Below are 26,562 nucleotides of genomic sequence, written 5' to 3'. Positions count from 1 at the left end.
AAGGATTTTTGAAGAGCAGTGGAAATGGAATGATGGTGTATGTCAGCCTTCCAGCTAATATTCAAACTGTATGCTTTAATTAATCCTTTTTTCTTCCAAAGTGATCATTGCATGAGATTGTGGTTACTCTAATGCAAAGACTAAAGGCACTACATGAAAATAGAAAGTGATGTCCAAAATAAACAGGTATTTTTTTCCTAGAATATTCCTGGAATCTACCAGGTATTGCTCAGATATGTCATATGGCCTTTTTTTTAACCTTAATTTGTGAATGTTTATGACATCTTTTTTGTTTTCTTACAGTGAGAAGAAGTTTTTACCAAGCAGATATTTAGCTAAAGAGAGGAACTTTACAGGTATTTCAAAATTCTAGGAGCACTATAAACATCATCCTGCCAAATTAAATCTGCTTTAACCCTCAGAATGTGGTTAAAGAAATTCCTTTTAACAACTATGGACTTGATTCTTTTTATCTACATAAATGTTCAATTAGAAGCCTTGTGCTCATAAAATTAAAATATGCCACTTAGTTCAGCCTCCTTGAGTGGTTGAATGTTACATCTCTTAATATTAGCAAAGTGGAATGGGTTGGAGACAGTGCTGCTGTACAAGCTTGGGGAGACAGTCATGTTAAAGTTTCTTGCCTCTTTTTCTTCCCCCCAGATGCTCACAGTTTAACCTCCAGCTTTCCTCTCTGTGCAGCTGCTGTTCTTTTTCCTGGAAAAAGATAACTTTGAGGGAACGTTAGCTACAGTGTGGGTGCACGTGCTTAGCAACCCTGGTGTCTAGGGGAAACGAAGCTGGGCTCTATATGCCCCCAGCATGCTTTGTTTCAAAAATGTGCTTCTATATAAAATATTTAAAAGTGTTTGTGCGAATATACGTACATATCAAATATAGTGTTTATATGAACATGCCTCTTGGATAGATTTGCTTTGGTTTAAGTTAGAAATAGCAATTATGTGCTCACAAATTGCCTATTACATATGCCCAGTATACAGTTTTTTCCAGTAAATTTGTAACAGTTTGCTCAGTTCCAAACCCCTGTGAGCATGCACTGCCTCTCCAACTCGTTCTGGCTTTCGCGTGCAGAAACAAATTAATTTGGCTTTGCGTATTAAGTGCTGTATTAATGAAAACTCAAATAGTCACATATATTTATGGGACTTTGCAGTTGCCTGACTTTTAAGATGCTCGATAACGAATTAGAATTAAATACAAACTCAAGGAGCTCCTTTGGCAAATAAGCAAAGATGCTCATTGCACTCATCATGCGGCGCTTTTTCATGCACATAGTATTTACTTTAGCAGCATGCACTGTAGAATGTGCCCCTTAAAGTGCGAATTGTGGCTTAATTATAGACACAGGAATCACAATTTTAAGTTGTTTTGCTGAAGGCTCTGCACTGGCTCTCTCTGAAGACAAAGTGCACATTTTGGGAACAAAAAAATCCACAACCAGCAGTACCTGCTGGATATGGAGGTGGGCTACTTTATTTTATAAAAGAACAGCCAAAACCGTGTTATTAAGGTTTCAAAGTCGTCAAATATTCCAAAGGCAATGAACAGACAGAATTAACCATTATAGGACCAAGACATTTAGCAAATACACACCACCACTAACTGGTGCTCAACCTGCAGGCTCTTCTCAACAGAACGGCTCTCTGGCCATGGGTCCCAGCCTGGGGTTATGCAAGGGCTCTTCTCTCCCTGGAGCAACACTCTGTGCTTGTTCTTGTGGAGTTGCAGTGGGTTCCTGGTCCCTCTGGATGGCAGTCTTGCCTCCAGGTGTAGCTGCTGGTTGCCCCCAAGCTGGGTGTTAACCTACAAGCTTGATGAGAGTGTTCTCTAAGTCATTGATAGAGACATTGAATAGGTCAGGTCCCAGGAGAGATGGTTGCAGTATCCCATGTTACTGGCCTCTAAGTTCCCAGAATCAGAGTGAGCAAAATCACAAATCATAGAATGGATTGAGTTGGCAGGGACCTCAAAGATCACTTCATTCCATCCCCTTGCCATGGACAGGGACACCTTTCACTAGACCAGGTTGCTCAGAGCCCTGTCCAACCTGGCCTTGAACACTTCCAGGGATGAGGCACCCACAGCTTTTTTGGGCAACCTGTTCCAATGTCTGACCACCCTCACAGTAAAGAATTCCTTCCTCATATCTAATCTAAACCGGCTCTCTGTCAGTTTAAAGTCGTTCCCATTGTCCTGTACAAAATTCCTCTCTAGCTTTCTTGTAGGCTTTCTTTAGGTACTGGAAGGTGCTTTAAGGTCTCCCTGAAGCCTTTTCTTCTTCAGGCTGAAAAACCCCAGATCTCTCAGCCTGTCTTCATAGCTGAGGTGTCCAGCCCTCTGAGCATCTTTGTGGCCTCCTCTCAGTAGCTGAAGAACCCATTAACCGCTGCCTGTGGAGCCCAAGCATCCAACCATGTTTCCACCCATCTGGTGGTGTTTCATCCAGCTGGCAACGTCCCAGGTTGGATATGTGGATATGGTGTCAGGCAGTGTCAAGCCTCACTAAGGTTGGGGTAATATTTTTGTTTTAAAGGTAGCAGAAAATCTGCCTTTCTGCAGCCATCGAGGACCCCTCAGTCTCCACGTGCTTTCTGACGTGACAGTGGCCTTGCTGTGACCTTGGCTCTCTGCACCCTTGGACATGGCCCATCTGGTCCCGTGGGTCAAGTTGTATCAAATAATCCCTGATATGAGCCTCAGCCTTATCTCCCATCTGCTGTCACTAAATCATCCACCTCCTTCAGCAATGGGCCTGCTTTTCCCCTGTTTAGCCTTTTGCTATTATTTGCAGCGTTAAACATCAGACTGTTTTCTAAGCGTTTTGACGAAACGTTGATTTGGAAAGTTATGATTTATCAGTGAAATGCAATGCAGCGTGTGTGCTACACTCCAGTTATGTGTGCATTAAGTGTTCCCATAAGAAGTCTAAACTGAATTTTGCAAATTTTTATTTAATTATAGACTTACGTTTCAGGATGTATTAGGCCACCCACTGCGTGTGAGGGCGTTCTAGATTGCTCCCAAAGAGCTACTGGCTGCTTTGGGAAAACTTAGTTCTTGTCATCAACCTGATGAAGCTTACAGGAAATTTTCCTGCAAAAATGAGAGCAACAGCTCTACTCTGACTTCTCTATCTTACCTGATAATTTAATTTTAAAAACATGAAGTCTAGTATTTGAAATAACTTCTTCTTAGTGACAATATAAATATTTTTCATTTTTATTTAGTATTTAAAGCAGGTGCTGTGACCGTTTGTTTGTGTATGAATGTGTGCACTTGTATACTGCGTAGAAAAATACTCAGCATTTATGTCTGCTGCATTCATTTAGTGTTCTCAAAAAAACCCTTGTATGTCTAGCCAGAATAGGATTTTACTGTAAACCTAATGCAGTGTGCTCATTTGTATGGGTTGCTGCAACTGGAATTTTTCAAATGCATAATGTGGTGGTCATGATAATGTGTTTACAGAGTGTAAAATTTGAGCTTGAATTATGATTGCTAAAATAATTGATCATCAGGATTTGTGCTTTGCATAAGAAGAGTTCAAGAAAGCTGAATATTAAATAAACAGCATGTTGGATGAACAGCATTTGTCTTCACTCACAACTCATCAAAGAAACAAAAACTAAGAGAAGAGCATGTATTCTTATTGCCAATTACTGTCCAAGGAGGATAATGGTACAATCTTTATGACCTGCTAGAACTGTATGCTTAAAATAAATTTCCCATTACATTCCTCTCAGTGTTAAAATACAGTCTTTCTACCAGCAGATAAGTTGTGCTAAAAATAAAACCAGAAAGGTCTCTCATACATAGTTTCTGGTTATTAAATAATGTGCAGTCTCTCCATTCCCTTCCCAGCAGGCTCTTCTGGTTTCTCCAAAGGCTTTGGGAGCTCCTGCGGGAATTCAAGGAGTTGGTAGATGCAGGGGGTGAATGAACAAAATTGAAGCCCTCTCCTTAGAACTTCTCACCTGTTTTGGATCATCTTGCAAATGAGTAGAAATGTATAGAATTTCTGTTTGTTTTAAAGCAATATTTACCCTGTATCTCTGACATCTACAGTAGGGCACTCAGACATCAAATGTGATCTTCCTTTTGTGGGAATTTTATGTTCTGTGAGTAAAATTGTTAGAGAAATTGTTAGGATTTAGAGGTACAGATTTAATTTATAGGAGTCAATAGTGCATTCAGTATGTTTGATCAACCTGTAATCTGGGAATGTAATCTTTTAGAGAAGCAGCCGAAGGGCTCTGTAGCGTGGGTGGGCCAGGGAGAAGGATGGAATAAACAGCTCTGGTTGGAGTGGAAAAGCACAGAGAGCCTCATGCCTTGTTTTGATGTGGTGCATTTTCTGCACCGAATAAAGAAATAATGCTGTCTTGGGGCCGAAGCCATTGACAGTGCAGTCGGTGGAAATCTTTTAGAAATGATGCATTAGTCTCACAGAGATGTTTACACCCCCATGCCTTTGTTTTCCTGGAACACTGTGGTCTGGAAGTGTGGGAGCGATGCAGCTGCCGCAGAGCCAACAGGTTGCAGGGCTTTGGATGTGGCAGCAAAGACAGGGAATGTGTCTGTCATGGCATAGGCAGGAGGAATACAGGACATACACACCCTCCACCCCCCCCTTTTTTTTCTTTTATTCCCTTTGGCAGTTCTACCATCTCTAGTACATCTCTGTTTGTATGCTAAAATGATCAAATCAGTAATGATCACTTTCTTGGGGTTTTTATAGTTTTTCTTGTTTCTTTTCCATAAGGAGTCCTTCAGGGCTTCTAAAGATCTCATTTCTATTCTTGTGATAGCAGGTGCCTTTAATCTGTTTTTCTCTAGTCTTGATTATTCTTTTTCTGCATTGTTTGTTTCTTCCTTTTGGCAATGTACATCCTCAATTTTGGATTATTTTAGATTTCTATTGCTAAAATCAAAACATAGTCAGTAACCGTCTTTCTGCATTTGCTGATTTATTTTTTTGGGCTGTGAGCCCCCTGCCCCTTTGGCATCTTAGTTGTCTGCATATGGTAATTTATATTGTCTCTTAGCTGCAAGATATTTTTTGTTCAGCAGATTATTCGTGTTTGTTTGCAGTCGATCATTTTTGTTTAATAGCATTTTCTATTCCATGGCACAGCAGTGTCCTAGGAGAAAAGGATTTTCTCCCAGTGCTCTAATGAGTTGTTTTCTTAGCTCTCCCAAACGGTGTCCCATTCTTAGAAACAGTCCAGTAAGTGTCCTTGTGGTGTGGATGTACATTAGGGTTTGGCAGATTCATTCTGCCTTGTTTGGAAATTTCTCAGGCACTGAACTGAATAAAACTGAATCCGACAGCAAGTTGATGGAGCCAGAGTGGCAATTAGATGCCAGTCCCGGCCTGCCTGGATCCTTCTGTGCATGCTCTGCTCAGGGACTCCAGTGACTGAGCTCAGATGCTTCACAGAAGGAATGACTCGGCAGAACACGAATCCCCAGTGTCTCCAGGAATGATCTGAAATGAGATTTCTGGTGCTATGATCTAAAGATTTTTTTTTTTTTTTACAGTTTCTCTAAGTAAAATCCATCCAAGACTAGCAAAAAACTAGCAAAACTGCTGACCAAAGGGTGCTCCCCTCCTCCTTTGGCGTCTCCAACCAGTGATACTCAATGTAAAGGGAATTTTCAGAAAGCTCTTTAAAAATTAATAAGATTGAGGGGTGAAAAAGCCCAGAGATAAAGCTTTAGAAATCACATTCCTTTAGTAAAAGTTTTTCTTGAAATGAAAATAACCTGAATACCAACTAGAAACCAATTTTTGTCATATATTCTTTTTACCACATTCCCTCTTTGAAGATATGGGAGGTTTAGAAATTCTTGATTTATAACCTGTTTTACTTGTTATATGAAGATCTGTTTGATTTATGTCAGTGTTTGCTACTATACAATTTAACATATTTTTTAAAAAAATAAAATTATTGATTTCTGCACCTCAGATTCTTATTTGTTGTATTGATCTTTCAGGGCCTTTAATGCTCTTGAAGTGTGTAAGACAGTGAAATATAAATTCAGAAGGGGGTTTCTGAGGTTTCTTTTTTTATAATGTGTATATTTTATGTTATTATTGATTCCTCATTTGCCACTGTACAAATGGGAACAGCTTTATTATTCTTCTGACGTTGCTTGTAGTTAAAATCAGCCCTCTTGTTCCAGTCACTGGTGTTTCTTACGGATGTTCCAGAAGGGATAGATAGGAGGAACTGCAAAAAACCCTTAGTTGTCCATGAGCTGAGATTTTCTGATCTCCAAAGTGAACTTTTGGGGAACCCTTTCCTGCAGAAGAAAGAGCAAGTGTGGCACTGTTGTGTGTGAATTACAGAAGTGAAGTACAAAAAGCTTAGTTTTGATTACATAGTGAATACAGAAATAATTGCAGGCACAGTAAGATATGTGACTTTTGTGGCAACTGCCCTCTTATTCTCTCCCTGTTTCTCAGGGTAGTTACTTGAAGATTGCTATATTCTGGATACACTTTTGTAGTTTATTTAAATGTTTGCTGTTTTACAATTAAGTGATAAAGCTAAACTTAAAAAAAACCCCACAAACAAAAAACCCCAAACAAAAACCCACCAAAGCAACCCAGAAAAGAGTAGTTAAATTTTCTTATTTGTTTGTTTGGTGCTTGCTGTTTTACCTCCATAGGAGCACTAACAACCTCAGGATGTATGTCCTGCTAGGGTTTTGCTTGGATCTGTTGCCTGCCTTTGCTGCCCTATTCAAAATCTTTTTCTTTTGAAATTATTGAACTGCTCTTTGAATATCAAGGCTGATTTTAGATGTTTCTTTAAGGAGGTCTTTCAAGCTTTAATTTACACCTTTGACTACTTAATACCAGAAGAAATGTCTGCAAGGCCCAGGGTGGATCAAAGTGAAGACGATTTAATCAACAGGCAGAAGCCCTTGTTTGAAGTAATTGATTGTAATTTTGTTTTAGATTTAGAGAAATCAAACTTTGTCGAGAAAATAACTGTGCTGCAATCTATTAAAATGTTTGATTTGCTACTAGGATTGAGTTGTTGTAGTAAAAATGGTATTTATTTTGCTAATTAGGCTGATTTACTGCTTTGCTCCGCTTTTGTTAAAGCGCATAACCTTCATTTATACAGATTATTTAAGTTTTTATGACTTTTTATGAAGTTGCAAGTTGATGAGTAGCATGTTCCTTATTTATTGTGTCTAGCTGCATTTAGATGAATGCGTGTATCTGTTGCACAAAATCTTCACTTACTTTTCCTCTTGCAGTGTACTGGATAAAGAGGGACTATTTGTGTAAATTGTGCATTTAAAACTAGGAAGAACTACTACTATTTTAAAAGTAGTGAAATGAATTGATTTTATTCTTCAGCATTTTGGAATTAGTAGGGATAAATTAGTAGGCAGATAAATTTCTTATCCTTGAATGTCCAGAGTACCTTGTAGGTACAAGGCAGTGAAGTTAGTTGAATGCAAACTAGTTGGGGTATTAAAATTAATTTCTATACCACTGTGAAAGCTGACCACTTAACAGTTTTAAAACATGCTCTTTGTGAACACTGTCTGTGATTTCCAACAGTTCCATCAGTGGTTTAGCTTTCTTCAAAATTTAATGTATTGCTTGAATATTTCATTTATCTGAAACTATTCTAGTGGTTTAAGTCAGATTTTGGTATAGTTTGCCAAGATTTTAAATTTAATTTCAAGTTAAAATTTAAGCTCAATCTTGACACAAGGTATATCCATAGAAAACACCCTGGCCCTGAGGTGCTGTTCCTGCTGCTGGGGCTCAGCTGTGCCCAGCTTGGTCAAGGCAGTGCCATCCCAGGCAGTGCAGAGCACATGGAGCAGTGTTTTCCTGAGTGCCCTGGCTGTGTGTGTGGGTTTGGTTGATTTGAAACACCAGGTTCAACTTCTTACTTGTCAGAGATGCAAGAGAGATGTTTGTGAATTAGTTTTGCTGCTTGGCTCTGGCCACCCATTACTCTGTGGAAAGTGGAAGTAGCCAGGTGTGATTTCCTGTAACTTGGTGTTGCATCCCTGAGTTTTGAAGGCTTTCCTACGCTTCAAGGATCTCCTGTGTGGCTCAGTGCAGCCTTTCCTTTACAGAAATGTGCACTAGAGCACCCATACCCTCTCCATCTGACTCTGCTGTTGTGGGGCATCAGTGACGCCCCTGGATTTCTCTTTCTCATATCTTGCTGATATCAATCAATGTCTTTTTATCTCAACCTTAAAATTGTATTATCCAAGACAAACTGTGTAATTGTAAAAGCTTTGTTTTTACTGAGGAAATAATAGTGCACATACCAAAGATGCTGCAGTGGGTTCTGTTGCCAGAACACTGATGAATTTAAGTTAAAGAGTAATGAAAGACTTTTTTTTTTTTTTAATAGAAATTTTTTGCAAAGGTTAAAAAAACCCAAAATAAATAAACACTTTTTAAAAGAACAAACAAATGCTTCTGTGGTATTCCCTCTTCTTTTGTGCTGCCCTCATGCCATGACTGCCTGGTGAGACAGTGGCACTGGGCTGGAGATGCAGCCTATGCTGGAACTGGAGATCCTGCTGCCAGTTCTCTTCAGGCACCGTCATTTAGTTTTGTTTTATTCTAGTTGGTTAAAAGAATAAGCAGTGTGGTTTAAAATTTACTATGTGGTACCTCTAGGGGTTTGTATTTCAATCTTTGATAATTCTAATCATATTTAATATTGATATTGTGGAAGTGTCTGTGTTCCTTACCAGAATTTTTAAGTTTACCATGCCTCAGGTCTGGCTTTTTGGGTCCTTCTGGCCATGAGTAACTCAGCTACTCATCTTGGGCACTGCCCATAGCTTTTCTTTGCAAGAGTGTGTTGGAGATGCTCCTTGTGTGTCCAGGCTGTGAGCAACCACAAGTCCATCTGAATCCTGATAGTTTCACTCAGATTATGGGGCAAGGCCAGTGGTCTATTGGGAGGCTGAGGAAATGTCTGTCCTTTAAACTTGATTTATATCATCGTTAATTCACAGTTACCAGTGAGAAATGATTAATCTAAAAGAGAAAAATAACCCCCCAGGAGGGTTTGGGTGGAGTGCCTCAGATAGGACTGCTGAAATGACCTCACCAGGTCAAGTCTTCTGGTGACTAAGGATGAGCAGACCATTTGGATCCTCAGTAGTATCTTTCTGGTTTGTTAATCAAAAGAAATGCAAATGTTGGCTTTAATGTTTTTGCAAGTACACCTCTCTTTCTAAAATGTGCCACGTGAGAGGTTTTTACATGGAGAGTTCCACATGAAATCACATCGCCCCCTTGGCAGTGTTGTTATGTACAGCAAAAGTGAAAAGCTGTTTCGTTGCACCACATTGCTGGAATCCAGGGCTATTTCCTTACCTTACCCTTTATGGCTCTCCCAGCATGTCTGGGACAGTGGAATTTCATGCAGTGACAGGAGGCTTGGTAGATCCCTGTCACTCATCTGTTACTAACACTTCACGCTATTGTTACTTCTCTGGCATGAAACATTTGCACTTCCCTGTGGCTGAATGCCTTCACCCACACTCATCTTTGCCCTGTGAGCCCATGGGTGGTCTCTGGCTGGTCCATGGAGGCAGTATCTTCAAAATTTGGTAAGAGTGCTTGGCAAGTGTCGTTTTGAGGACTGGCAATTGTCCAAGTCACTTAAGAATTTTGTAGTAAAGTCGTTACACACTGAAGTAATAAAAATTAACTTCATGTGCAGACTAAAATGAACGTAGTTTCAAATCCATTTTTACTACTTTACAGGAGGATATTATTAGGATCAACAAGATAAAACTAGTGAAGTTTTCTGAATCATTGCATTAACAAATTATTTAGGTAAAAATACCCCAAGGAAATTATCTTAAATTGATAAAAGAACAAATAGTGCTAATTGCTCTTAAACTTAGAGTGTTTAGTCTGCAAATGTTGCTAGCAAAACTGCATCCTTTTTGTTTTTGTGGGAGAGGGCCAGTCAGTGTGTCTGTGGTAAGCACACCCAACCTGCTACAACAGTCCAGAAGGGTCAAATGGGACTTCTCTGAAAGAGTGTCTAAACCAGTGAAGTAACAATATTCTTAGGAAAATATGGCAAGTGTATTTATTTCGGGGTAAAGCTGGCGTGGAAAAAAAAAAAAAAATTAAATGGGTTAGAAGTGCTTGTGTTTGAGACATTTTTGTAATTCCAAGATTTTGCTTTTTCCTTAGGCAGTGATAAGAATGATAAGGCACAAGAAAAAGTCTGATAAGTGATTGCAGCTGTAGAGTGTCATACAACAAAATATATATATATATTGAACCTTGCTTTTATCTGATCTGGTAAACAGTCTCTTCTGAAGCACAGCAGCTTGTAAACTTGGGTTGTTATTACTTGTGGCTGATGGAAGATGCATCATTATCGGACTGCCAAGTTCTGTGCATTTATTACAGTGTGCTGTATAGGTTCTGTGTATCTGTTAGTGCTAAATACATCATATTGTTCCATTTTAACATTTTTAAACATTCTGCTGCTGACTTGAAAAAGTGTGGTAAAAAAGCATTGTCAAAAAAACAGGGAAGAAAAGTCCTTGACTAGGTGTGACTAAGATAATACCTACAGTGTTCTGCTTGGAGATGAACCAGACCCTGATATTTGATGTCTCTGACGCTGAGGGGAAATACTTTTGCCAGATGGAGTATTTTTGAGAAATGTGTTTGATACTCCTCACCCCAGCATTCACCAGTTGTTTCCTTGGTTAACCAGTGTGTGTTGGTGTGACCACAAAAGAAAACAGCAAAATCTTCATTTTATTCTCCATCAGTAAAAACAACTAAATATCTGTAGGTTCAAACTGAAAACAGGTGTAGCCTTTTTTAATTTTATTTTTAAAATTCATAGACATTCATCACTTTTATTTGTAGAAGTGAAAGCTGGGCTAGTTTGTGGATGCTTATTGAAGCTGTTTCAGAGCAGCAGAAACCATTCATGGACCAAGTAATTTCAGTGATGGTAGCTATCTGACGTATCTTAAAATTAAGCTACGGCTAAATTTTCTATCTTTCACAAGTTGAAAAATTAAGGAAGTTTTCCTTCTCAAAGACCAAGACCAGAGGACTTGAGTTTGTTACTTTCTCCAATCAGTCTAGTAGATCACATTGATAAATGTGAGTTGACTTAAAAAAAAAAAAAGAAAAGCCCCAAACCCACCGGTTTTGTGAACCCTGACAGCAGTTACAAAGAATTCTGCAGGCGGCTGCAGAGGCAGAATTCTGTAAATGAAATTCCCAAATGGTGAAATCCTATCCCCAGCCTATTCTAGTTTGAACGAGATTTGCAGGATGCACAGCTCAGCCAGTTTCACATTCCTGGTGTGAAACAATCAAGATAAGAATCAAAAAGTAAAGAAAGGGAAAAGCCCTGTTAGATCAAACGCTATACACTAATCTTTCTCCTTAGGCAGAATTACTCCTTCCAGAGTCCTTACTACTCTTGCTTAAAATAAGACGCCCCATGGCACAGGCTGTTTCTCATGATCAGTCTTCGGCTGCATGATTTTGTTTTGGGCAAGTTTTTCCTGGTTATTTAAAATGTGTTTCCAGCTTCCCAATCTTCACTGGATAGGCCTAAATCTTTTCTTGCCCTTGACATTTGTTCTTGTGAAATCACTGTGTCTCTTCTGCTGCTCAAGATGTTACATACCTGTACCTGAGACTGATCCCTTAACTAACATCAGCAGTACTTTTTCCACCTTTTTAACTGTTTGCAAAGGGGTGTAATAGGTTATCTAATCACACTTCCACTTGTTTGTAGGGTAAACACCTTCTGTGTGTTGCGCTGTACCTGTAATACATTAATTCAAAGGGGGTATAAGTTGAGCTATACAGTTGCAATGACCGCAGGAAATTCAATAGAAAATATTTCCAGTGAAACAAAAACACTGACTTCACTCATTTTGGCAACAAATTGCGTTTGCTTAGAGTTTTTTGCCCTCTTTTTTAATAGGGAGAGACCTCTTCCCCAGTAGGAAGACCCAACACAGCTGAAGTGTTAATTAATGTAGTGAACAGTATTTTTTAGAAAAAGCCTTTTTTTTTTTTTTTTTTTTTAGTTTCAGAATGAACCAGCTGGGTCTGTTTGGGGGGTACATAGTTTATTAGCTCCACTCTGTACATGTAGCTAAGCCCTCTTTACTGCTTAGGACAGACTTGAATAAGGGCACTGTTAGGTTTTTACCAATTGATCATAGCCTAGTGATGATCTTTGTGAGACCTCTCTACTGTGGTTTCATTTCCTGATGCTCATCAGATCTTTTGAATGTGCTGTCACTGATGAAACAAATGTGTTTTCCTTGGTTATGCTTAAGTCCTGCTGTTAACCATCCCCCGCAAAAACAAAACAAAAAAAAAACCCACAAAAAAACAAAAGCAAAGAACAAGCAGGATTATTATATTAGTTTAATGTTGCTGTTGATTAATGACTTTAGTCCATTTATTTAATAAATGTTTTTCTCCTTGACCATAGTGCTAAAGTAAATATTTTGCTATGTTTCTCTGTACTGTAAGCTTCTTATTCTTTGGAACAGGTTTCAGTGTGTCCTACTCCATGTACAAGTCTAATATTGATGCAACTATTTTGCTATTCAGTCGGTGTGACAGATAAACAGCTCTAGTTTGTAAATGGTTTGAAAAGACAACAGAATAATAGATACATATTTTATACAGTTAATGTCTCTGTTGTTTCTGGTATGACTCATACCTTGTACATCATTCCATGTTTGCTGTGAGCTTTTTGTGCTGGGTTGCCCACTGCCATCCAGGGCACCAGGCATCCCTTGGAAACAGATGTATTTTGATGATGGAGCTGTAAGGCAGTGCTGTTCCCACATTTCTTCCCTTTCAGGACTGCGTTCCCTCTTCCTCTCTTGAGCCAGTTCTGTCCTCTTCTGACCCTGCAGTGGGATGCTTCAGGAACTGGATGGTAGACAGCTACTAATTTTTTTTAGAGGAAAGGAAATGTTGAGGGCACCCAGCTGGCAGAGGGTAGATGGGGGGTACTGAGGTCTCCCCTTGCAATAGCATTTAGGTTCTTGTCTAGGAGTGACTTGAGCATAAACTAAACCAAAACCTTCAGGTGAACCACACCTCTGAGCTCTTATGGACACTAGCCAGCTGATTTGGGAACAAGTGTGCTGTCCCTCTGCTTTCCATGTTTTCAGCCCCTGCTGCAGGGATGTCTTACCTGCTTGTGAGGCAGGAAAGCTTTTCATGGTAATGAGAGGCACAGGCTTTTTTTTCCTACACCCTCATCTGCAATTTGTTACAGCTCAGTAGCTGCTGTGTAAGAGTAAGTTGTCCTTTTAGCAGGGATGGCTGGATGTGCATGAACAAGGGCAGCCCTCACAGGTAGGTTTTAACTCCTTGTGAGTCAGAGCCCTCACATAAGGATGCAAATTACCCTGTTGGAGAAATGAGAAGGGCAGAGGCAAGAGGTTTGTAGGAATGATGATGTTGTCCTACTGATGGGAGGTAGTGGAGATTTGGAAAAAGGGAAAATACCTTTGTGTTGCTTGGTCTTGGACAACTTGTCTGCTGCTTAGTCATGGGGTTTACCTGTACAGAAATAAGATAATCTGATGGTTATTTGTGTGAAACGATCACCAAGGCACAGTATTTCTATAGAAAGGTGTTGCTACTGCATAGGTATATTGTGCCTCAGATGTCACTCAGTTTTCAAAAGTTCCTGGTGAAATGAGAGAGGACTCTAAGCAGAAGTGGAGCAGCTTTTGATAGCCAGTATTTTTGGGGAAAAAAAAAATTATTTCTCAATGTGTTCTATGTATCATTTCAGGGCAGTCAGTGTTACCTTTTTTGACAGAGTGAGAGGCTTATGTTTTTCTCTGGCTTTGCACAAAGTAATAATAGTAATAATAATTTTAGGAAGAATCTGGAACACATTATAAACACCTTATTTTAGTGGAGCTGCATCGCAGGAACATCTGGAGTACATGAGCCCAAGCTCCACCACAGGCTTTACTTCTGACCTCTGGTATGACTAAAAGTTTTCAGAAAAATGTTTTCATACCTGTGGATTTTTAAGTGCTTTTGAGTATTAAAAGTAACTCATAATTTTGAGGGCGATTTTAAAAGAATTCTTGGATCCTGACTCTTCAGCCTGTGCTATTGCTTTCACATGCCCAGTATCACAAGTAAGGTGGATTTTTTTTAGAACATGTTAGAATACGTTTTGTTTTTTAAACCCGATACTTTGCTGCGAGGACAAATATCCTGCGAGGCACTCCTGCAGCGGGCAGACGGAAGGCAACCAGCCTTCCTACTGTGTTCCCAGAGAGGGAGAGAGCCACAACTTCAACACCACTGGGTGTACTCAATGTTCAGGGTCAGTGGCCACAGCGGGACGACTTGAGCCTGTTGACGTCAAACCCGTCTGCAAACACCCGAGTCTTGCAGCAGAACCCAAGTCCTGCTGCATTGTTTCAATGTCCTCAGCAGCTCGTTAGCTTGGCTTGACAAAAATGTAGATGGAGCTTTTACACTGAAAGAATTGACTTCTGGGTGCCCAAAAAAGTAAGGGTGGTAGCGCTACTGATACTGAGGGAAACACAGCCAGGGCTTGAATGATGGTTACATTAATTGGGGTTGAAAATAACATGATATTGTCACATCCTCTTCTTATTTTGGGAGATTTCTTTATTTAAACATTTTGAGCCTAGTTCCAAATGTGATGTCTGGGATCCCACCTCCCCTAAGCATGGCATGTTTGAGACGGTTTTAAATGAGTGTAATAATTTAAGCTCTTGTGCTTTTGTCCCACTGTAATGATTTCTGATGCTTGCCATAATCTACCTATGTTCCTCTGCAAGGCCACTGTGAATTCCAAAGCAGAGGAATATATTGCTCTGAAAACACGGTATCTGTTTAAAGGCACAGATGGGGCAGGCACTGTTAGAAGCAGCAGGGAAAGGGAAGAAGGTGATTTTCCCAGGGAAGCAGTTTGAGCTTTGTTCCGTATCCCCGCATTGGAGACCAGTCTAAAAGTCCCGGCAACCTTGGAACTATCAGTTCCCTACAAACATATTTCCATGTTGACAAAAGGAGGTGCTGCCTCTGTTCAGCTGTGAAGGCTCATCTGAGTTAACAGGCTCTGCGTGGGGAAGGGAAAGGTTGTCACCCAGCAGCACGGCTGAGTTGATTTAGCAACCCGGAGCAGGCTGGATTAGTATTGTGGGAAACATGGCTCTTCCGACCTCGAGGGAAGGGAATGGGGAAAAAAAAAATCTGATTTTTTTTTTCTTTTTTTTTTTTTTAAAGTGGTATATTTTGTCTCTGTCTTGGTTCAGTTTTTAGGTGTGTATTTGAAATCTGTAATAAACATAGAGAGAGAAAGAGTGGCCCCTAAATGCTACACATTAGATTTTTTTTTTTTTTAAGAGAGCGAAAAATTTTTTTCTCTTTTCAATTTGAGTGAGTCTGCTGAGAGCACCCAGGTTGACAGGCTATTTTCTCTGATTAATCTTAAATTTAAAACTCAGTTCTAGAATAAAATCACCAAAAATTATTTGTCAGTATGCTGCTGTTATTATCAATATGTCACTAGTCAACCATCGTGTCTGCTATTTTCAGAAAGAAAACCCCACAAATTGGAAACTACCTGGAATTTTCACAGGTAGGCTGCCATCCTGCAGGTAGCAGTCTGTAAAGGTGGGGTTTTGTGACTGCTCCAGAGGCCAGAGTCCCTTCATGTAACACTTAGTGCTTTGAGTAATAACTGTTCATACCCTTTCCCAGTCTAGACTGGGTTTAACTTCATTCTCTAGGATCCTTTAACTTACAGTTTATGTGAATTGGATTACTTGCTAATGAATTTCATTTAAATACCTTGCAAGTGAAATGGTGCTGCAGCACAGCTCGCCCTCCTCCATCCCGGTGGTACCAGCTGATTGGTATTGACAAGATTACTGGGCTGCGTTATGGGTTTTTAATGGAGCTGGCTAAGATGGTTTCCTCTCCAGCAGTTCAGCTTCCTTCCCTTTCAGTGGGCTGTGAGCTGTTTTCTGTGATTGCCTCAATTTTTTGACTGTTACAGAAACTGGTGTTTAAACTTGGGTATAGCTGCTACAGTATTCCTTTTCTCTGGTCTGATTTACTCTGTGTTTCTCACTGCACAGTGAATCCTTTTTCTGTGCACTTCTGAAGAGTGATTCCTATATATGGATGATCTTTTCTCCATAACAGTGCTGTCTGCTTACCCAGTTCTTACTCTTTATCCCCTCAGATACCTTGCTTTGTTTTGATTGTTGGCTTACATACGTCCTCAGACAGACAGGTAGTTGTTCTTTGAAAGAATACTTCTGACATGTGGAAAGCTGGGCAACTTTAATGTGATATGAATGTACAAGATAAAATTTTCACCTCTGAAACATTCAGAAAGTCAGCTTACGTCAGGTTTTCCTATATTTCTGATGTAATAAAGGTAAAAGACGGGAAAAAAAGATCAGGAAATAAAAGTTTCTCAATTGACAGAGAAAAGCTGTTTCAGACAGGGTTCAGGAATATGGGTGGATATGTCTCTGGGCAGGTCTTGGGATGCTTTCAGTGCTCCCTGATGAGGCTTCTTGTAAAATACCCTCTGTAATGCCCCTCTCCATCTGAGCACACTCCCGGTGCTGTGCCACTCCCTGCTCCCAGAATGAACTATTGGAGCAGTCTGTGGGTGTTATTTTGTCACTGGGATCCCTATTGCTACCTCCTACTTGCAAGTAATGACAGTTTTTCACAATGTCTTGTGTGTGGTGCTGATTCCTCCCCCCACACAGTTATATGTATTTGTTTCTCCTGAATTTTCTGACTTTGTATTTGTCTCAGTTCAGCTTCACTGTTAGATCTGAAAAGCAGATGTTATTGTCGACATGCTAAATTGCTTAAAAAAATTGCCATACCTTGCTGTGGAACTGTGATTAAAAGAAGTAGCTTTGTTTTTCTCTTGTTTATGTTCCAAGCATGGCAGTGGTATAATCACCGCTAGTTTTGTGTGTGCCTGTTAACCAAATGAAAGGAAGGATTCAATGGAGCGATTAGTTTTCAATTTAGGCTTTTAAAATTATTGTCTGATGCTTTTTACAGCCTAGTTACTGAGAGGAATATCCAGGATTTAGTTATTTTTAATTCTGTTTTGATTGGGACGCTTTTTCCAGATACTGAATCCAGATAAAAGCTGGATACTTGAGGATAATTTAGAAGAAAAGATACCGTGTCCTTAGAAGGCTTTTGTAATTCACAAAGCACAACATCTAGTGACTAAATTTGTTGTTCGGGCTCAAATAGCACCAAAATCTCAGAAAGTAGTATAAACAGTGTGATCCTAAGAGGATTAGAAGAGAAACACAAGTGCAGAAGTTCACAGGGGGAACAGGAACAATTCAAAGCTCGCGCAAAATCGCGGGTTTAGCCGTGGCACAAACGCCATGTAATGGCTGGAGGGGAGAAAGTAGCTTGAGTGGTGGCCTTTCTGGAAGAAAATGGCTAAAGATTTTTGCAATAGCTTGTAGAGAAATCCTTGCTTTGAACTGATTATGTTTGGAAGCTGGTAAGGAATAACATCAGTGTACATCTGAGCTGCGTGTTTATAACCAGATTGTCACTGTGTGGTTCCAGGGTTGTTTTTATCTGTGGTTTCCTTTGTACCACACAATTATTACTCGGTTGATATAGCAGCAGCCCTGTCTGTGCTATCAGCATGGATTATTATTTGCCTCTTTGATGTAGTTGGTTTGGTGTGTTAGTTTTTGGCCCTGCAGGTGGGAACTGCCTGTCTTGTGCAACCCGTTTGCCCCAACCTCTGTGTGCAAGCTCTGGCCTCGAGTTTATGGCCTCAGGATGCTCTTTAGGAGGAGATGATGTGTGGTGTTGTATTGAGTGTTTGGGCACACTGTCACAGAGGGACATGGGCATTAAGTGTGCCATTCTGTGCAGAAAGAGCTGGTGTGGGCAAGGGTGGTGAGTGCTGTCTGTGAGCAGGTCACTGCACACATGGCAAAATCTTCTTTCTTTTTAAGTTGAGGGGAGCAGTCTTCAGGCCACGTTTAGTGTGTTAGTCATCAGGCAGCGGTGAACTGTTCCCAGCCTCTCCAAGATGAAGGATCCGAACTCACAAGCTACCGTGCATTCCTCAGGTGTGCTTTATCAACTTCAAGGGCATCTGGTGGATTATTTTTAAGTGTCACATAGTGTAGCAGTTACTGCGCCTGGGCCCATGTTTAAATCACCATAACAGGTCAGAATATAAAGGCAAGAGATAGTCTAAAATCAATAAATTATAACTGTCACCTGCACTGTTTCAAGGTGCATGCCAAAATCCAATAGGATAAATTTGGAAAGAAAAAAAGCTGCTTATGAGGCATTTGTACTCAGCACTCGATTCTGAAGAAGGACATCGCAGAGTTTTCTAAATGTTTACGTGTCATTTCAAGCACCCTTATTTAAAACTGGAGCTTACAACCAATTAACATTGAGTGAGGAATGAAGTCAGTGAGCCCTTTCTTTTCTCATTCTCTGCTCTCTTGAGTCTTTGCTTCCAGCTTCTTTCTGTGTCACTGCCCTGTGAGATATAAAGCAAAGGACAAGAAGCCTCTTCCACGGATCAGGCGGAAAGGTTTCCCTCTCTGGCTCTGATGATAAGTACTGCACTCAAGATTGCACAAGGGCAAAGAGGTGTTGGAAGGAGACAGTTTGGGCAGCATGTACCAAAGAAGGCCTTTTTTCATTGACGAAAATGGTTTATGTTTGTGCAATCATCCTTTTATTTACATTTGCCGTGTTCCTTCCCAAATGAAATAACCCAAACCAAGCATCATATTTGGAACAGGGCAGCAGGGCCCCCCTCTACCTTTCTCTGCACACAGCTTTTATAATGATTGAGACTGTTTTTCAAAAGAATATTTAGTTGGTGTTTTGTTCAGTTTTTAAGGAAAATTCTTTTTATAAGCAAGTAATGCTTTAATGGGGTCTGCGGAGCAAGGTGTTAAAGCTTTCCCTTCTCTGCTGGTCTGCAGCTCTGGCTGTGGAAAAAGCAGACTTTGAGTGGCCTTGCATAGGATACTGTGCCACTTGAGGAATAGAGTTTTCCTCAGCCTATTTACATAATTTCTGCCGCCCCAGTACAACTAAGCAAGGAAATAAGAGCATGTTTGCAAATTCTTTCAATTCCCAGCATTCCTCAGCATCCTCTGCAGTGCCTCTTGCTTGCACTGTGAAGGTGACGTTTCTGCCTGCTGTGTGGGATCTTCTAAGAATAAAGTAAGCCCAAATGCTGCAGGTTGCTTTGTTTTTGTTTTTGTTTTTGTTTTTTTTTGGCTGGGTCCAAGAATGGCTTTATAATAATTTATTTCCTACTCGTTGAGCTTGAAAATTGTACCTGAGAACCTTGTGTTGATCATGAGCCCCAAACCCCATAGTTATTCTTTAGTCACAGTAAAAGTTTTTTAGCACAGGTTACAGATGCTTTGTAAAGAGTTTAGTCTAAAAATAGTGTGATAATACTTTATTAGTCACCCATGTCCATCTGTCACCCTTCCTGCTCTTTGAGTGGGTGATTAGATTATATCCTAAAGAAAAGTCGTCTGGCAAGTATTTGTGTGAAGGGCAGTCGCTCAGGAATATTAGTGTGAATAGAAATCATTTGTCATTGCTGAATATAAAAATGGATGTTGCAGTGGATGGACATCAGAATCTGTTTGCTTATACTGAACTATTTCATTCTTAGATGCATAAAACTATTATTGACATGCAGTGAGAATTACTGAAATGTAGGAGAGTGTGGATTTGTTTGGATTATATTTTTGTTGGGGTTATGAACGCGGGCAAGATTTCTCTTGAATATTGCACTAGGAAGATTTCTATTATGTACATGTTGTCAAATATTGGCAGCAATTATTATGAGCTGGTTTTTTTAATTACTGAGGTCACTGCAGGAGTTGGTAACTGTCTGGGCACATGGGTGCACCTCTGTACATAAACAGAGTTATTTAGTGCAAGATGTGTTTGAAAAGCAGATTTTTTTTTTTTTTTTTTTTTTTTTTTACTACTTCACAGTGGATGTAACCATTTTGGAAGTCAAAGCACTGGAATGTTGATTTTTGTTCGGGGCTTTTCAGAGTGTTTAGGTGTTGGTAGCTGAGGTTTATTTCCAGAAGAAATTTGGCATGGGCAGAAGATACTGTCAGTTGCCTGGTTGCCTTCCCGAAGCTTTTACCAGAGAGTTAAGGCAAAATCCAGACATCAGGATTTTTTCTACCCGGGTTGTTTTGTTTGTGTGTGCTCCTGCTGAATGGGTGTGACCGTCTAGAGGTCTAATGGTGCAAGTGTTCATTCACCAGGCTTGTTTGTTCAAAGGTCTGTGTTTCAGGCTCCCCGCAGGAGCCGATGTGTGATGTGGGGAGCGACAGGATATGCAAAACCCCAGCTCTGTGTGCTGTGTGCTCTGCTGTGCTCTGCTCCAGGCTGTGCAAACTCAGTGGTAACCACTCAGCAACCTGAACAGAGCAGGCTGCAAGGCCCATATTTGAGAACATTTTATTGTGTGTTAACACCACCATTTTCAAAATAATAAATATTAATGCGTCCTGTTTCATCTCCTTATTTCCTTGTCAGCATCACCCTTCTGTGGCAAGAGGCGCCCGAAAGGAAAACTTCTGCATATCAATGCACTGCCAATGGTAAGTACCTTTTTAACTGACTGAAGGTGGTGTGGTTCCTTCCTGCTCACGCGCCATTAGCAGACTTGTATTACAAATCGTATTTTTTAGAATAATTACTTTTTAGCACACAAGTGCTAATTGTAGTTTTTTTGAAGAACCTCTAAACCATTATGCTGTTTGACAGAAACACAGTCGCACCTGGTTTTTATCCTGTGGAAAGTAGGGCAGCGTGTTAATTCTGAAGCGAGAAGTGTGACTTGACAGTAACATGGCTCATCCTGTTGGTAGCTGGTGTTGCTTCCTCTTTTGGCCAAAAGCCTGTTTGGGGCGAGCTGTAGGTGAGCTGAGCGTTCTGTTGCCCCCACTTGGGTGCTCTCTGCAGTTTGTTTCAATATTAAACAGCTTCTCCTATTAAAAAAACCCAACTCTACAGTGTAAGGTGTATTTTGCTTCAGGCCATTTGTCAGTGCAAGACCAGTGAAGTTAAAATCTTAGCTTCTGTAGGAAAGGAATTGGTTGGTGCAGTCTTCTTTTTCCATCTCTGGAATGTTAGTCAGTGTTACAGACTATTGGAAGTTCATATTTTCAGATTGTCTTCATGGTTTGCTGGTGATTCCTGGTAGTTGTGCATATGGAAAGCAGAGGTGAGATCTGAAGGGAAGGACTGGAACTTACTGCTTCAGCTTTGATCAAATAGTCTTTTTTCAGCAGTCTTGGGTTCTTGTGTTGTCACAGTTGAGGTGTACAAGAATGGTAACTGCAGCCTAAAGAAATAAATGGATAAAGTGCCAACCTGAGTTTTATATTTAAAGCATCTCTAGATCATTATGCTCAGTACAGAAGTCAAAGGGATGATATTTTGAACCACTTGCTTTGAAACCTGAATTTTGGATCCTAGAGCTGTTTCCTTTGGTTTGTGTGTGGGCATGGGTCTAAGGAATGTGTAAATAGCCACTGTCTTTGCCCTGTGAGGAAAATGACACTCCAGGAGAGTTTACTTGGCTGTAACTACTTTACTTTGAAATGCAGTAAGCAATTCTGTTCACTCCCAAAGATGACATGGAGTGAAATGTAATATATTTGGCACTAAGTAAAGCAAATACACGCCTGAAATCAGCAGATTTGCACCAAATGTGTATGTCATTTAATAGTCTGATTTTAAGGCTCAGAGTTGATAATGTGTAGAGTTTGTATTGATTTGGGATGAATTTCAGCTGGTGATTCGGATTTGTTGAGTGAGAAAGCATCGTGTTTACATGGTCGCTTAACCTGGTATTTCAGCTTCTCAAACCTGAAATGAACAGTGTTCTCAGCCTTTTCTAGTATTGCTAAACTTTCATTGTTGTTGACCTTTTTCCAGTAAAAAGCTACTCTGATTTCTTTTTATTTTGTAGTAGCTGAGTGTTATTTTAGTTATGATTTAAGATACCGATCTGTATTACTGCTTCTCTTAAAAACATGACTCATTTCATATTAACCTAGTCCTTATACTTCATAAAATTTTAAAATACTGAGAGACTGTACTTGAAATGTTGCTGCATTTTGTCCTAATTTTCCCCCTACAAATTATATTAGAAATTCAGAATTGCTCAGTCCCCAGGGCATGGTAGTTGTTACAGTGATCATAAAATATGCCCAACTGTTACTTGCAGTGAAGTACTCTTTTCTTTAAGGGTTGTTTTTGTGCTATAAGTTATTGTATTTTATTATTCGAGAGATTTCTAAACAGTTACTCACCTCTAATTAACTTTGAAATAGTTTGAATTTACATCCAAGAGACAAGTTAGACACATTCTTCATCACTCCAAAAGTAATCATAACTTCATCAGTATAGTAAAAAAGGCTTTTATAGGTTCTTATTATGATATTTTTTTCTCTGATGTGTGTAAACAAAATGGGGGCCAGAGGTTGCTGAAAAAAGCAGTTTGTGTACATCTCCCAAACAGGACTTGGTTTAGCTTGGCTGCCCATCTTCAACACATGTATTTGAATAAGAAATTAATTTCTGATTCCCTTGAGAAATGGTAGTAGCATTTTGGATCATTTTTTAATCCTGATTGTCAGTTCCATTTCTCAATAGTAAAAAAAATAGTAAAACAATTTACACATCCTCTTTTTTTTCCCTTAGATTTTCTATTTTAGAGGTAATTAAAAGAAGCTTATTTTTTGCATGATATATGATACGTAGCTGATAACTAAATAGGGTAAAATTCCAGTTACTCCTTAAAAATACATTGCAGTTGTTGGCAATTTTTTTAAAAATAAAATATTTATATGGCTGTGTCCAGTGGGTGTAAGTTCTCTTTCCCATTCTTCCAGTCAGCTCTAGTGTTCCTCACCCTCTCAAAGGAAAGATGCAAAGGCTTAACGAAAAAGACCTGTTAAGTGCAGGAAAATAAGTGTATAACGCTACTTTTTCTAGGATTTCGAAGATTCATTTAGAGACTGATAACTGGGTACTTAATCCACAGTCACAAGGATTAATGGATGTATTGGAAATAAAAATTTAAAGCCTCGGTCTAAGCAAAAGATGATGTCAGGATTTCAGCAAAGGCTTTAGCAAATAAATTTTCTTATGCGATGGATCAGGTAGCTTGCCCGAGAGAGGTTTCCCATCGTACCTTGCAAGGCTTCTCTTGTGAGTTTTGGAAGCAAAACAGTTTGTCTTTCTGTCTTCTACAAGTTACTGAAGCAGGTCTCTGTGTGTGCAAAAATTTGTCTGGCAATAGGAGTGTGCTTATCTGTGCATGTATCTATGCAGGCACGTATATGTATATCTCAATATATATAAAGGACTGTGCAAAACCCAGAAACTTAGAGAAAGGTGGGAGGTACAGTTTGAGGCTCTTACATGACAGGTTGCTGTGATGGGTTTAATTTTGCACCCAAAAAGGACTGTGAAGGAATCAAACAAGCAAGGCAACATGGTGGCCTTCTGAGAGGCATCCTGGAAAACACTGTGCCTGGGTTCTTAGCTCCATCTTTTACTACATGGGTGGTTTGTCAAACATCAGCACCCTCATCGGTTGAAAAGATCTCATGCAGAAAAGAATAGGGGATGTTCTTGTTTATTACAAGCTGCCACAGGCCAAGTCTGAGGTTAGGCAGTGAACCTATGTTACTTATTCTCCAGAAAACTGGTGTCATCAAAAGCTAATGCATGTCCACATAGTCTTGGGGGCAGTACAAACTAGGTGATTTGAATCCATTCTTTTTAATGCTGTCTGCTTTTAGGTAAAGCCGTCATAGTGTGTTTTGAAGGTGTGACACACCTATTGTTTGTTACATCAACTGTTCCTGTCTGTAAGAGATGTTATAGAACAACTCTGCAGGGGCTAAATGTCTTGAACCCGGAAATTCCATGGGTGCAACATTTCAGTGTAATTATCTACCCAGCTTGTTGAGCCCAACAAGGCTCAACAACAGTAGGAGTGCTTGGAGGAGATGGGGAGGATAAGTCACTCCAAAGAAAAAAGGCCGTTCAGTGAAGGGATTGGAAGATGTCTCCAAAAATTCCCCCAAGACTGCAGCAAGATTTTTTACTTTGAACCCCTCTATGGTGCCTTTAGGTTGTCCTGTGACCCTACCACTCCTTAGAAGAGAGGTGAAGGAATAAATGAATATTAACCTGTGGTTCTCCAGCAGCTAAACCCATCTAAATGCTGATCTATCTGCCATTAACCTTTTGCCAGTCCATTATGTTAAAATGGTTTCATGCAGAGGAAGACAAATGAGGGAGAGGGCAGCAGCCTGCACCCAGAACTGGAGGGGTTTGGTGTGGAAGTTTTGCCTCTGCTGGCAGCTGCCAAGGACAGCTGGAGGTCTGTGCCACCAGCTCCAAGGTTTTTGCACTGGAATTGCAAAATTGGCTTTGTTTCAAGAGGAGCTGAGTGACGTCTCTCCAGTATGAGTATATACGACGGAGTGTCTGGAGATGGGCAGAACTTTGTAAGGTGGTAGAGCTGAAGGTCAGTTGTGATTATACTGAGCACAGGGACCCCTGCTTTCAAGAGTTTATGAAACTTGACAGTGCTGAAGATGTTGACTTAAAAATAAATAACCCTGCAAGACTAAGGCCCTTATTCTATGAAATACAAATGCATGTGCATACATGTAACTTTGAATGTAGGAGTAGTTGTTTTGAGATATAAATAAGGAGCACTCGCATGCATAAAGCTAACCAGGCTTGAAAGCACTTTGAACAGTAGGGCCTAAAAGTGCCCATGAAATTTATTGTTGAGGCTGTTGGTTGTACAGTTTATGGAGTGCAGCTTTAAAAGGGAAAAAAAATATATTTCTAGCAGTTTCTAAAATAGTCTAAAGTAAGTGACAACATGAAATTTTAGACTGTTCTGCTCCTTCTGAAATCAGTGGATGCTATTACCAATGAAGGAATGTGAAGTGCAATGTATTTTGTCTGATAATTTGTTATGGCTGAGAAATTATATTTCAGAATGTTTATACATCAGTTCTATTTATTTGATCAGCATGAATTAGTTGATCTAGTGGTTTATGTGTGGAAGAGGAAATGCTAATAATGTGATACAAAAGAAAAGTTGTGTCACGTGGTAGGGTGCATACTGTGATAAGCATTAAAAATTGTATGTACGTTGTATTCTGAACCATTTTTGGAAGGGTTTTTGAAATGTCTGTTTTTTACAGAAAGCAAGTTAAACACATTAGCAAGATCTCTTTCTGCTTCAGAAGGAAAACATCCCTTTTCCCCTTTTTCTGCCATTAAAGGTCATCATGGAATGAGTCAACTAAACCCGAAATGGAATGTCCTTAAAAAATTAAGAAGTGGTGGCTCCATTTTGAAGTAACATTTGTCAGAGAACTTTCTACACTGGTTCTCTAACCATTTTACAGTTCAGAAGTAAACTTTGACTAAGAATTCTCGGCAGAATCATAAATATATAATTATCTAAGCAGCCGGGATTATTTAGCCCCTGGCAGGTGCCCAGTACCGTGCAAGAGCAAAGGGAACTGGGCCAGTATCTCAAGCTCTATGGGAACATCCTCTAAAATAGGATAAGGGCCATTGGCTGTTCCTTGTCTACTGCCATTCATACATTTCAAATCTTAAATGTACCTGAAAAGAGGCCTCTTCTGCTGCAATGGGTTGTCTTCTCTTACAGCTGGTTTACTCTGTTTTTTTCCTTGTTGTCTTCCTCCTGCTTCACCTCTCCTGCCTTGGGTTTTTTCTGTCTTTACTGCTTTATACTGGTTTTGTTCAATAGATAATGGCAGCAATAGTAGTGCAGTTAGCATTAGATTATATCTTACTTGATCAGTGTGCCATCTGCTTTAGAGGAGAGGGAGATTTTATGTTTTTGCTCTGGGTTCACTGCCATATGCCCGTGGTGAAGTCGTGTAACCTGAAATGACCCTTTTCCTGCTCTATTATATGAAAGAACTAGAAATACAGTGTAAAATCTTCTTGACATTGACTAATTTTGTCGTGTAGTTAAAAAATTAGACTGCATATCATAGGTGTGCATGAAGTAGGATGTTGTAGAGAAAACTCAAGGACAGGCTCTTTTGTGTCCCAGCACGAGTGTTGCTATCTGGAGAAGAGCAAGGCTTGTTTCACGGAAGACTGTGTTAATGTGTCAGTTGTACCATTAGGCCTTGATCCTGGTTTCCTTCTTGTCAGCAGAAAGTTGTTGTAAGTTCAAGTTAACAAAGGTAAAAGCTGCCCTTAGTCTCAGTGGTGCTGATGCTGGGAGATAATGGATATTGCTGCAGAACAACAGGAAGTCTGCAGGCTCTGGGGAATGACAGTAGTGATACTGACTTTTATTTACTTAGGAGAAGCTGAGACCTTTGGTGACCTGGTCA

General features: G+C 39.9%; 1 protein-coding gene across 6 annotated transcripts in view; it reads left to right on the top strand.

Moving 5' to 3' along the window:
- TBL1XR1 (TBL1X receptor 1) overlaps positions 1 to 26,562 on the top strand; it is a 110,851-nt gene that overhangs the window by 27,941 nt on the left and 56,348 nt on the right. For all 6 annotated transcript variants that reach the window (XM_032697778.1, XM_032697776.1, XM_032697777.1 and 3 more), the window contains one exon: positions 20,675 to 20,739. The gene's annotated coding sequence lies outside the window, so the exon portion shown is untranslated. The remainder of the gene's footprint in view (positions 1 to 20,674; positions 20,740 to 26,562) is intronic.

This window comes from Chiroxiphia lanceolata, chromosome 10 (genome assembly GCF_009829145.1).
Source record: "Chiroxiphia lanceolata isolate bChiLan1 chromosome 10, bChiLan1.pri, whole genome shotgun sequence".
In the NCBI taxonomy this organism is placed as follows: Eukaryota; Metazoa; Chordata; class Aves; order Passeriformes; family Pipridae; genus Chiroxiphia; species Chiroxiphia lanceolata.
The sequence above is the reverse complement of the archived record's forward strand: the minus strand, read 5'-3'. Positions and strand labels throughout refer to the sequence as shown.